General features: G+C 44.1%; 1 protein-coding gene and 1 non-coding gene across 2 annotated transcripts in view; both read left to right on the forward strand.

The window, feature by feature from the left end:
- The window catches only part of LOC117777400 (hemicentin-1-like), a 1,765,934-nt gene that overhangs the window by 1,127,310 nt on the left and 624,740 nt on the right, over positions 1 to 13,884 (forward strand). The window lies entirely within an intron of this gene.
- Positions 3,626 to 3,699, forward strand: trnan-guu. The gene has a single exon. It is a non-coding gene; the product is annotated as a tRNA-Asn (tRNA).

Consider the following 13,884-nt stretch of genomic DNA (forward strand, 5'->3'; position numbering starts at 1 on the left):
GATTGTAGTGTCACTAGTACTTTTGGGGCAGTTCTGTAGTAGAACTGCATTTTCTCATCAAATACCTTATACACACATCACAAGCCTCTCGAATCCTGTTGGCTTTCCAAGTTGACATCCTCTTCTGCATCCTCTACATGCATGTCACCTCATTTTCATCCTGAGATATTTGTGTTCTCTTTGTTTGTCTGCTTGTTAGAAACGTAATCAACGCGCCCTCTCGCTACGGGACTGAGAGGAGGAACTCCACAGAATATCTGGAGCAACTGACTTGGACATTTGCGTTGTCACATACAGCACCGCCGGATAGTTTCAGGAGGATATTGGGAGTTCAGTGGGATTGTCTGAAAGCAGCGACAGTGACTCTGCTGCAGCCTGTCTCCTGCTCTCTTACTGTCTTCCTTACTCTCCTCACCTGTCTCTGTCTCATGTATGTGGATGTCTGAGCACACGCTCGTGCACCTACATTCACACACGTATACACAAATACGCACACACACACACACACACACACACGCTCACAACGGGAGTCAGGGCCTGTAGCTCCTGGGTGTTTTGCGGGTTGGATTCACACCGATGCTTTCTCAGACTGCACTATTGTTATTTAAATGTGGGAGGGCGATCAGCAGCAAGCATTAATAGCATCCTCAGCACTGCGGATGGAGCACAGGACACACACACAAAAGCATACACCCATAGACATCCACACATGCACACACAGACACACACTTTCATGCAAGCCTTGTGGTTGCACCTTAAGGGCCATATGAATAACAAATACCTCTGCCATCTGCAATACCACAGAGTATTTCCAACCATTTCGGCACATTAGTCAGCAGTCTTTGACTTAAGCTCTCCACGCACCACTTGGTGTATTAGCAGCGCTCTCCTCTGCTAGAAAACCCTGTTTATGGGTGCAGCCTAAAGTTTGTTTTTCTAAGATTAAACTTAATGTCACTGCTGATCTGACCTTGTCCTCTCGAGTTTGACGTAGTGGGAGGTCCTCGCGTTGTTTGCGGCGGCGATGTTTTGTTCTGTCAAGGCCAATCAGAGCCCTGCTGGAATACCTGTGTTGATGATATCGTTTTAAACTGGTGAAGACCACCCCCCCACCCTCCCAACACTGCCAGACCAAATGGGATTAGACAAGCACCCCTGGCCATTAACACTTGATCCTTACCTGTTTTTTTTTTTTCCTACTTGGATAACCACCTGGTTGAAGATGTTTCCTTTCAATTCCACGTGAAATGTCTGGTTAGCACTCTTGGACAATGGTGTTTCAGTATTTTGAAGGATTTGTTTATCATAGTCAAACTTCATAATATATAGGAACAAATGAAGAATTTACTGTGATGACTTTAGTGTTTCTGTTTTATTGTGAAGAGATTAAACATCTAGATTCTATTGGTCAATATTGTTAGAAGATGGATCTTGTGGTCTATTGGGGTTTACTCAGGATTATCCATACAATAATGCAACAGATACCACGACATGATAGAAATGAGAAAATATTGTGAGAGTTTTCACAACCAATGTGATGAAATATCTTTATTTTCTTTGGGGCTTCAATTCCGGAATCAACTAAAGACAGTCATGTCCATTGTCATGTCCTTTGTTAGTTTCTCATCTGAATTTCCAAAACATGCACTTTATGTACAGTACACAGTTGTCTGTGTATATAGGAAGAATGACTTTCTAAATCTAATGCAGTCTAGAACAGCATTCCTGCAATAAAACCTACATTCGTGGAGGCTATAATGTTCAATTTGTGTGGAATCTGTTTTACAGAGGTGCTGATTCAACTTTATGATCACTTTGTTGGCTACAGATCACTGTGCTGAGTGTATATGACGTCATGATGTAAAATACTGTGATGGGAGGGTTTCAAGTAATCAGTATTTAAAATATAAAAAACAGGCTATTATTAAAAAAACAAGTATTATATATATATGACACATGAATTCTTAGTTCTGTAGTTTGGGGTTTTGCTTGCATAGGTGATCATGTTTTAGCTTGTGTGTTAAATCGGAGCATTTTGTGGCGACATGCAGGGATATGCATTTTTGTGTTTTGTGGGTGTGTGCACAGGAGTGCATTTGTGCAAGTCTGTGTGTTTGTGTGTGTGGGTGTGTGGGTGTGTGTGTGTGTTGCAGAGTGTTGTCAGAAGTGATCCCATTTTCATTACTCACTGGCTCAAAGAAAGAGGTGAGGCCCTGGCTTGCAGCAGTGATAAATGCATTACCCCAATAAACCCCGTCTCCACTGAGGTGCTGAATGCTGACACACACACACACACACGCGCACACACTCGCATAAACAAACTCGCATTGAGGAAGGGAGAGAGAAGAGGGTGGCGACAGAGAGAGGGATGGATAGATAAAGGGAGTAAAGAGACAATCAGATGGGAAGAGAAAGACAGTGACAGGTAAGAGGAGATGAGAAAGAGGCGATGGAGGAAGGCAAAGAGGGGAAAAAAACAGCAGCGATGGGAAGACAAGGAAAAGTGAAAGGAAAAGTGACAGGTGCTAAGGGAAAAAGATGGACAGGAAAGAGGGGAGACGGAGGAGAAAAGCAGACAAGCATGAGAGAGAGAGGGAGTGAGAGGGAGGGAGGAGGAGGTGGGAGGAGGTATAGGTTGCAGGGAGACAGAAGGTTAGGGGTAGAAGGGTGCTAATGGTTGTATGCAGAGCAGGACTGTGGGGCAGCCAGGGGCTTGCGGGGACAGAAGGATGGGTGTGTGCGTGGGTGGATGGATGGAGAGAGGTATAGATGGAGAGGGAGGAGGGAGGTGAAGGATCAGTGGTGTCCAGCTGGCCTCTTCCTGGCCTCATTAGAACAGCACAGGTCTGTCGTGAATCGTAATCCAGGAGGAGACGGGGGAAGACGATGTATATAGTGTGTGTGTGGACGAGTGTGTAGTTCAAGAGAGTCAGTACGTTTGATTTGACTGTGTGTGTATGAAATATGTGTTTGTGTCAATTTGACTGTAACAGGGAGTGAATGCACTTTAGTGTCAGTTTAGGCAAGTGTGACACGAGTGATAGAAAATTTAATGTAAAGTTACTTAAAATTACTGGACTTAACATATCAGCCGATACAGAAAATCAATGTTGAATTGAGTTTTAAATAGTACAGTAACATACTGTGCTGCATATGTCTTCCATACGTTACATGTTGCTGTTTTACTTTGTAGAATGAAATATAATGAAATTGCTCACGTTTTAGCACTGGCTAACACTACACAGCCATTAATTACTACTTCTCCACTCTAAAACCAGTACTCCCCAGTGGCAGAACAGTGCAACTGCTGTCTGGGAGGAGCAAGGAAGCAGTGGTTTCTGGGAAAAGAAAATTGCAGTTATATAGAACTAAGAAAACTTTTAAGATGTGGTATCTAATCGGCATTTCAGATGGTATTGGAAAATCTCTACTTTTAATTGGAGTAGTTTCACGTTGCTGTAGTGATATTTTAATCAAAATAAAGGATCTAATTATTCTTTTTCCACTGATCACTTGCCATTCAGATTCATATTCATTCTTTATTTGAGTCTAGCAGCTGTTGTAGCATTATAGCATTCGCTTTATTTTACCTATGGCATGGACTTTATGCTTCAAGCTTATACAAGTCTCTGTGGCGCAATCGGTTAGCGCGTTCGACTGTTAATCGAAAGGTTGGTGGTTCAAGTCCACCCAGGGACGAGAAATTTTTTTTCCCCAAAATTTTCCTTGTGATCAATAAAAAGTAATTATCATCTGTACCTTGGTTTGTTTTGTGTGTTTTAAAGCAAGATTGCTCAAATATTGCTGGATTATTACAAAATCTCAAAAAAAAAATTTACATCGTCAGATAGAATTTTCAATGATTTCTCAGAGAATAATTCATGGATCTTAATGAAAAACAGAAGGAACATTTAAGAGATTGATATTTGTGAGTGTTTGCAATTTGGTGCCGATTCAAATAAAAATCTGAATACAGTAAATTGAATTGGTTAATGTGGTTCCATAAGGTGCCGGTTGCCTTGCTGTGCCCTCAGAGTGCCGTTCTAGCGTTGATAATGTTGTTACTGTAACCATGATTAAAAGTTATGTTCGTGGAATTCTGACTATGTTGCCTGTGCCACGAGCTGGCCCTGGCGTAGGCGCTGTGTTTTTATGAATGCGTGTGTGTATATGTGACTGTGATCTAACTCCTAATCATCAACTCTCTCACTTGCTCTCTCTCTCTCTCTGTCTCTCCTCTCTTCTTTGCCTCCCAGCCCACCTCTTCTGGTAATGAGGTGAGGGTGGGGGAGCGGATCAGAACCCTTATAGCGGAGTGGACCCTCTCCACTCTCAGTTGCAACTACATGTGGGTCAGGCCGCCCTCATTAGCCGCCATCACAGTGACATCACAGGTGAAAAACGCAAAATCAAAACACAAAGAGAACCACCGAGTCTGGGCTTAAAGAAAGGAAGGAAAAAGCCACGCAGGTCTTTCTTAATCTATTTATGTGATTCTTGTGGAATTACAGGATGAGTTGGGTGTGGTGTGTTGGGGGGGGGGGGTCAGATGGGGAAAATGAGAGGCTGAGTGGGGTGGAGGGCAGAATACAATTAAAAGGGAGGAGAGAGTCAAGGGGACTGACCTGGTGATGGGAGAGGGGAGGAGGGGAGGAGGGGGGGCAGTTCTGAGTGCACGTGCACCACATAATGAAAGGTTGAACTTTTTGTGGCCGGGGTGGCATACCAAATCAACTCACCCTGGGAGTGTTGAGCGAGACAGAGGGAGGAAACAGGGGAGAGAGGGCGGGCTGCAGCCTGAGAGAGAGAGAGAGAGAGAGAGAAAGAGAGAGGAGGGAGAAATGGAAACAACAGGCGACCCGAACGAGAAAGGCGAAGAGAGGCCGAGGCTTTAACGAGGGGCAAGGGAGGCAGAGAGGGACAGAACATGGGAGGGACAGAGGGATGTAGACCAACTCGCTGAATGAGTGGAGAGGAGGAGGATGGCGAAGGAAGGGAGAGGGAGAGGGAGAGAGAGAGATAGAGAGTGATAGGCCCCGTTACGTGGCTGCCACGGGGCCCTGAGTGACAGAAATTAATAATTAGTGACAATGATTGACAGTGCTCCCTCCATCTGCGGCTCTCCGCCTCGCAACGCCTGCCTCCGCCAGCGACCGCGGGCACAATGAGCTCCAGAGGGATTGTGGGAGACGCGTTTGATTGACAACTGCCTCCTGGAGAGACAAAGAGGGGGTGGAGGGGTGGGCAGAGGCAGAGGAGAGAGAGAAAGCGAGGAGGAATGGCGTGCGAGCGGAGGGATCGAGGGGAGAGGTGGGTGACAGGGGGCAAAGGGGGACTAAAACAGAGAGGGGGGGTTGGGGGTCTAGGTAGATGGTCAGAGATTCCACCCCCCCCCTCAGAGATTGCTCCCATCAGCTCCTCTCTGTCCTCCCCTCCATTACCAGCCCCACTTTCTCTATCACCTTGGGTTGCTCATCTTGCCACCCCGACATCCACCAGCACCTCACACCAGTGTACAGCACCATTATGCAAAAGTGACTGATTTACCACAGAAGGAAGGAGAGGGATAAATAAAGAAGGAAAAATGAGAAAAGGGGCTTCAGACCGTGGGTTTCTGCGCTAAGGGGGAATAGCCTGTAAATAGCCATCAGCAGGGAATTTGTCACTCTCTCCGTCCCTGTACTGCCTCTGTTTTCCCTCTCTCCGTCCTCCGCTCCACTCTTCTATCGCTCCTGCGTGATGCCTCTAGTCTTTCTCTTTCCTGTCAGCAGTGACACCACAAAGTGTCTCGGGTTTGATTGCTATGTGTCTTGTCTTTCTCTGGACGTGAGAGTGCATCTTTGCAGGAATAAAGCCTATGACGATTACGCAAATGTCATGTCTCTGTTGCACTTTTTTCCTCTCTGTCACATTTAGTTTTTTTTATTTTATCGCTGTTCATTTCTGTCGTCCTGCCCTTCTAGCCAGTTTTTCTTTCATTTTATTCTCTTTTGATCCCCCTTTTTCCCCCTGCTCTCTTCCCCTCTGGTGTACCCTCTCTTCATCCCCTTTCCTTCCATGCCAGGCCTGTTTCAGCCTGCCATGACATGGCCTGGGCTAATGTGCTCCAATACGGCTTAATCGCTGCACAGGTCTCTAAGGCTTACTGCTACACACTGTAACAAAGTACACTATTTACCTCAGGGCCACACAGAGAATGGGCTTGCACCGAGCACAGCGGAATCCAGTGGGGAATCAGTTTCACATCACAACACATTATTGATTTCCCCCCCAAAACAGACATGTTTTTCATTGTCTGAGCCTGACTTCCTATCTGCCTGTCCCTTACAGAGGGATGGTGGGAGCTCAGGATTAAGGTCATGCCCTCGAGGTAAACACTGTAATGTGTCTTACTTTTCCACCACAACTATCCATTTTAGGACTTTATGGTTATTTGTGCTGTTCCAGCTCGCATCAGTCGTTTATTTGCACTTTTTCATTGTTGTATTTTCCACTTACTGATGTAGGGCTGCGTATTGCAATTAGAAATGATTGCCATCAAATAATTAATCATGCATCACAAGTTTATTTTAATGCCTTTTATTATATAGTCAATAGTACACAGGTGACAAGAATAGAGGGGAAAGACGACAGACAACAGAGGTCATGACTGGACTGGCAATTGGGGGCAATGCAGTTCACGGTCAGCATGTGAAACCCCCCCAGGCAACCAGGGCACCTTACATCACAAGAGGTGCTGCCTTTAAATTGCTTTTTGGTTTTATAAATAGCTTAAAAATAATTATTTAATCAGCAAATATTTAAAAACAGAATAAAAGAAAAGCTTTACATTTGAGAGGCAGGACACAATCAGTGTTAGAAATATGTGTTTACTTAATTACTTATGCAATTATTCCATTGTTAAATTGTCCTTTCAAATGATTTTCTGTTGATTTGATCAGATCAGCACCGAAGATTATGAGGAAGGCAAATGACCTGTGCTCTTTGAAATCTTTCCTGGATTATTGCCTTTGACAAAAACATGCATCTCCAATTCTCTTTTATCCATTGTTATTCACAAAATGATCCCAAAAAATAATGATGTTTAAAGAAGAATAAGGTGCAGTTCATATCCACCTTTTTTTTTACATTTGTTGAATGCAGGTAAATGTCCTTGAAAGACCCTCGTCATTTGCTTTGCCTCTGTTAATGGCCCACCTGACGCGTGTAACTTTGCTGCAACCTACTCTTTGTACACACACACACACACACACACACACACACACACACACACACACACACACACACACACACTAAACAGACGGCACAGAACACGTGGAATTGACAGCTGGTAACTGCAGGGTCCAGCAGGTGCAATGTGTGTGTGTATGCGTGTGTGTTTGGCCCCAGAGGGCCACTGACTCATGGCCGGAGAGGCAGGCAGAGGTGTGTGTGTCTGTGTGTCTGTGTGTGTGTTTGTGTGGAGTAATGGGGGGGCCTGGCTGACTGACTAGCCTGGAGTTGACTTCACTTCAGCTCCAGTGATGGATTGGAATTGGCCTGGACATGGGGCGATGTATTGCCTTTGGTCACTACCTTTGACTACCTTCATCACATCAATATCACTCTCTCTCCTCTCTCCTCTTTTAGTTTCTGTTATTCGTTTGTGTTCCTGTGGCCTTTTGCTGAACTTTGGAAGACTTCACTTTATTATGATAATCGGCCTGTTTTACTGCTCAAGGAATGTCACGGAGAGACTGTTGTGATCCACTTCAGTAGATGGATCAAAATTAGCTGGACTTGAACACACTGAAGAACTCTTCATCTTTCTATCCGACTCTATACCCCTCTTTATTTCTCCCTCTCATCAGAACCAGCTTGTTTTCGGTCACTATGTCTTTCGACGGCGCCCCTGGCTACGGTGCCATCTTGAAAGGCGCCGCGGCACACACACCTGGCCCGCCGGCTGCCTCTTTGGTCTGCCTTACCTTTTGTCAGCACCATGTTAATGAAGGCCCTGTCAGTGTCCACAGCTCGCACACTGGGGTGCCTTTTAATGAGTTCCCTATTTGATCACTATAGACACCCAGCATGAACGATGCTCATTTTTTTTGGTAATCCCTCATGGATGATGCTCCTTCGCTCTCGCGTATGCATGCATGTTTACAGAAGTGCGTTTGTGTGAGGCTAAAGGGGAGGGTGAGAAGAAGGGGGCCGGTCAGCTGATTAGGACTAGTTTCCAATAAAAGGGGGAGGATAGTTGTCTTTAAAAAAAAAAAAACGGAAAGAAGAGAAAATTATTATTTTTATCCCCCCCCCCTCCCTCCCTTCCTCTGTACCCAAGTGAGTCGTGGCTCTCCCTTTTCAGGGGTAGATGAAAGCAGCTGGGCGCAGGGCTTCCGACAAAAAGTGCCAAGCGATCACAAACAAACCTTCAGATGAATCACATCAAAGGCGCTGCCCCAATTGTTAGCCCTCTCGTATCTGCGGAAAATTGGCTCATTAAGGGCAAAAAATGACATTGTTTACATTAGCCGGGGCCCTGATTAGTGCCAGCCATGTTTGTTGTGTTGCCGTGCTGTCCGCTTACCAACAGACCACTTGAGCCGCTCTGCACAATCGCTCCTTTGAAGGCTTTCTTTGGCTGAAAAAAAAAAGAAGGCGATAGAAAGAGTGAGGACAACAACAACAAAAACAGGGTAAAAACAGAGAGGGGAAAAATACACTCATACACGGACACATAAACACATACAATTGCTGTTCCCGACCCACACAAATGGACATGATGGCTCGTCTTTTCTCTCTCGGCCCCTCCGCTCGCCTCTGCTCATCGGCTTTTCTCTCTTTAGGACTAATTAGGTTGCTTGTGGAAATGGAGGCGATAGGAGAGGACAGTTGGGCCATTGATGAGTCTGTTTGTGCTGTAATTGCACTGATAAAGAGGGTTGTGTTGTTTGGCGGCAAAGAAAAGAAAAGAAAGCGCTCGACAATGAAAGGGCCCCGGGGCTCTCCTCTGCGCCAATGGCTTGGACTCGCTGAAAAGAACACCTTTTGTCGAGCAAAGCTTTTGTAAACGGAGATGATTTCTAATCTGTGTAAAGTGCCGCGTGTTTTAGACAGGCGTGTGTGTGTGTTTGATCTTGTAGATCGAAGGTGTAAGGGTCCTCCTACCTTCTCATGTCCCACTTGAACTCCCCTTTTTTTTTTATTTACTCCTCTTCCTATCAATTCCCATTTTCTCACAGTTTAGACCCGGATTTAGACTAGGATTTTCTTAGGAGAGAACATTCTGATTCTATCCAGGACTTTTGGCAAACTTCCCTCAGCAAGTTCCCTCAATGAAACATTTGACCTATTAAAATTCAGGAGGGAACATTTCATCTATCCCAGCTCGGTCTGGCAGCGGTGAGAAAACGACAGCGCGTGACAAAAAAGGATGGGAGAAAAAAAAAACTTGGGGAGTAAAACTTCAAGTTATGGGTGAACAGGTCAAGTCGCATCGCTAACGACAGCCGCCGACCCCGAGCTTGCCCTGTGTTACCCTTCACCTCCCGCTGCTCCCCAGGCCACCTCACCTTTGCCCTGGGAGAGAAATGGAGTCGGAGGTAGGAGTGGGGGAGGGATTGAGGGAAGGACAGAACAGGCCTCCCCCTCAACATAATGATAACCGCTGAGATCTGGCCACCGTCCCCCACCGGCCCCTGGACACTCAGCCCTGTGGCCCCCAGGTCAGCACAGCACATTATAGCTCTTCTCTCCCCCTGAACTCTCTGACTCCACATTTACATACCGCTACTTTTTCCTACTTTCTCTCTTTTTTTCTGGTTTGTTATACTTCCTCCGTTTTTTTTTTTTCTACTACACCTCATTTTCTTTTTTCTGCCTCTCGCTGAACTCCTCCCGTTCTCCTCTTTGTCTTTTGCACACTCCAGGAAGTGTGTGTGTACGTGTACGTGCATGTGTGTGTGTAATAATTATCATTTAGAATACTTGCAGATCTCCGAGGGAGGGAGCCCAAGTTGGCCAACGCAGACGCATTGTGGGAGCTGTTTGGTTTGTGTTTAGGTGCCCTTGGTGTGCTGTGCTCAGGAATCAGAATTTCCTTGACTTTTGACCGCCTTTGTCCCCGGGGGGAAAGCAGGGAGGGAGAGAAGGGCACAGACTAACTTCCATTTGTCGTTTAAGGACCCATATGGAAAATATAAATTGGTAGCAGCAGGAAGGACTGAAACCATTGGCATTCAGGGCATCCGCCATTTGAATTCATGAGGTTGTGTTGTGTCTCTGCCCACCTCTCGATTGGAATATTTAAGAGTGTGTCACAGGAAGAAAGATGGATAGATAGAGCGTGTTTCTGTCGGGATTTTCTCTCAGAAACATTTCAAAAGCCTCTCCCCTGGATTTGTGCTCTAATTCTTGATAATATCTTGTAGATAAACAGAGTGAATGTTGACCGGAAGATTTGATTTAGAATCAACAGTGTATTTTGTACATTTACCAAAGACTTGAAAAACCTACATCCAGAATCTTGCTCATGTTTGTATTCACATTCATGGCATCAAGCAGATGCTCTCATCCAGAGAACACCACTGGCAGCAGTCATTGCTTAAACGTACCTGACTATAAGTGCAGAAAGAAAGTTAAAACACTTAAAAACAAAGCAGTGACTCCTCATCTCGGGTTGTATGGGTTAATGTGTAATGTGGAGTTTACTCCTTTTCAGACAGTTTTGTTTTAATAATTTTACATGCGTGCAGAGTCAGAGATAACAACATTGTGTATTTTTATTGGGAAAATACTTTCAATTTAGAAGTTTTAAATATATTTAAATATTTAGCCAATCTGATCTAAAATCAAAAAACTAACGAGTTATGTCATGTTTTCTATTAGAATGTCGGAGTACATTTTTGCCCATCAGGCCTTTGTAAAAATCTTAGCTTTAGGACTTTAAATAATTACATTCATTGATAATTTGTTAAGTCTATTAATTGCCCGGAATAGTTGAGATGGACCAATCTAATTTATATGAGTTTATTTAATTTGTAAAGGACCCTGTATAATTTAAACATTATTTTTTACCATTTGATGCATTGTGCCAGAGTTTGCCTGAGGCTGGTTTTCATCTGTACTCTCTACTTTTCCAGAGCTGACAGCTTCAAATTGATTATTTTTTTAAGCAGTAGTCCAAAACTACAATTTACAGCGATTTATTAAGACAATTAAAAACCAGCAAATTTTCACACACTTGTTTTTTATCTATAAAAAAAATCTGATTGTTGATGTATTTTCACTTTCAGTGCTGTTCCATTTTGAAATCACCCCTAACTGTAATTTAAACCCATACCATGTAACAGAGGCATAATTCGCTCCCTGCCTTACATCACATCTCCTCTGGCTTCCAGGAACCACACTTGACCAGAGCAAGGCAGAGGCTGAAGGGAGTGAAGCCTGCCAGATGGATGGGCAGGTATACACGGGGTATACTGTGTACTGTGTGTTTGTGTACTGTATGTGTGCTGAGAGGAAGAGGAGGGGTGCTGCAGTGAGTATATGGCTTCACAGGAGCAGGCCTAGCGAGGGACTACATTAGGGGCGTCCTGCTCATGGGACGAGGGACCGACTGTGACCTTGTGGATAATAACTGCCACCAGGGGTCAAAGCCTGCCTCAAAGGGAGAGAGAGAGAGAGAGAGAGAGAGAGAGAGAGAGAGAGAGAGAGAGAGAGAGAGAGAGAAGTTTCCTCACGTCCCTGTTCTTTCTCTCCAACTCATTCTGAGTGCCCCCCCCACCCACCCTTGCTCATGTCACCACTATCGCTTTAAATGGAGCATTATGCAAAATGGAGATGATTTTGGCTTCAGGGCGTGTGATGGGGAGAATTGCGGGTTAATGAAGGGGAGAAAGGGAAAAGAAAGACGGGGATTTTGTTGGGTGGGAAGAAAGGGTTAGAGGGCTGGGACTAGTTGTGGGGGTTGTCGGAGGAGGGAGGGGAGGGTAAAAGAGGGTTAATAAAAGTGACAAGTGAGTGTTTCATTCTATCTAAGCCACCCTCCCAGACAGGTAACTCACTTAGAGGATTCGCTGAGTGAGGGAGTCAGGCTATTGGGGGAGATCGTCACTTCAGTGTCTGTCTCAATATAAGCCGGAGGCGACACAGGACCCCGGGGTCCGGCCCTCCCATATAAAAGCCCACCTGAGAGCCGGCACAATAAAGGCCACTCAGCCAGATGCAATAAACCACAAAGAGAATTTCCTGAAAAACTTGATTTAAGCCGGAAAGGAATTGAAAGTTATTTGCAAATAGCGATTTCCTAAAATCATATACCCCAGGTTTACTTAGGAGAGTCATTCATAAGATTGACTGTTATCTACAAGCTAAATGGATTTGGTTTTTACCTGACTCAAAAGAAAAAGTTATTGGAAAACGCACTTTACCGAGTCTCGTGTCTCTTCCTGTCGACTGCGGAGGGGAAGTTCAGCGCTGGATATATCCTTGGAGGATTTCCCGTTTTCATCACATACACTGTTACGAAAAGGAATCAACTTTTCAACATGTTGCCAAATCTGCCAAAGTTTATTGTCGAGGATGTGATTATTTTTGAAATTATTCTGCGTCTGTCTAATGAGAATTTTACCTTAGTCAAGTCCAAATCAAAATTGAATTTCCAAACCAAAAAAGTTAAGTTGATCATCTTTGTTATTGACTATGTCTCTCTCCAGTTTGTTTTAGATTAAAGTCTGAATGCAGGTCTTCTTTTTTTTGTTGTGGGAGGAATTAATGTTGATGTCTCTATGATGACCATTGTCAGTTAGGTTATGAATTAGCTTGACCACTTAGACGCATAGTTGACATATAACAACATCAAAACATCAACATCATAAACCCCCCAAAAACACAGTATATGTGAAAAGTAAAGATATTCAGGTATAAATGAATAAAACAGAGTGGCAGAATCTCCTGGCGTTTAGAAATCTGATAATCAACTGTTGCTGATTTATTCCTTTTTCTTTTAAGTGTTTTTCCCCAGACAATTACCACAAAATTACCAAAAAGTTGCTCACTCGGGAGAATTGACTTGGATCAGAGGTGATTTAGATTTTGTTTGTGGTTCCAATTTATTCAGGCAAGAAACTAGAGGCTTTAAAATGCCTTCACTGCATTTCACCATTTACAGTTTACTATCTAAACTCAATGGCAAAAACTGGTGTGGGAGCAGGTGGCCTAAACTTTGTAATTCTTATAAATAAGGACAAATACATACATCTAGTGCTAATGTGTAAAGCTCAGGCTAAATATTATATATAGTCTTTACAGTTTGCATAACAGACGTTATTTGAACTGTCAAGTAAACACATTGAACTTGATGCATACATGTATGTTGGATGAATCTGAGCCACGTAGGCCTGAAGCTCGACAACTTCTTGCTCAATGCTCTGACTCAGTCTGAGTGTGAGGCCTGAGAAATCACCCTGGGGTGTGTTAAATAGTTTGTGTATCACTATTACAGAGGTTAACAATTATTTTCTCCTCTGAAATGAGGGGCGCTGACCCAAATATGAGGCCACTTAACACCCATAATAAGATGATAATTGGCCCGTGATGATGGTTCTTGCCTTTCCCCCTCACCCCTAAATTGTCAGTTAATTGTAATGGATTACCTTGTATTAGTTACATCTATCATTCCCGAATTGACACATATGGAGATTCACGTGTAAATATATGTGAGTAATTATTAGTGGGGGATGGGGCGGGGGGGCGGAGATTTAAAGATAGTAATACTTCAAATCATTTCTCCCTTCTCCCTCTTGATTTTTTTTTTTTTTTTTTTAAACACTCGATGCCCCACTTCCTTACGTGCGCGCTTCACTGATGACTGTCGTAATTGCGTGTTCACGGGCCCGATTT

The sequence above is a fragment of the Hippoglossus hippoglossus genome, chromosome 16 (genome assembly GCF_009819705.1).
Source record: "Hippoglossus hippoglossus isolate fHipHip1 chromosome 16, fHipHip1.pri, whole genome shotgun sequence".
NCBI lineage: Eukaryota > Metazoa > Chordata > Actinopteri > Pleuronectiformes > Pleuronectidae > Hippoglossus > Hippoglossus hippoglossus.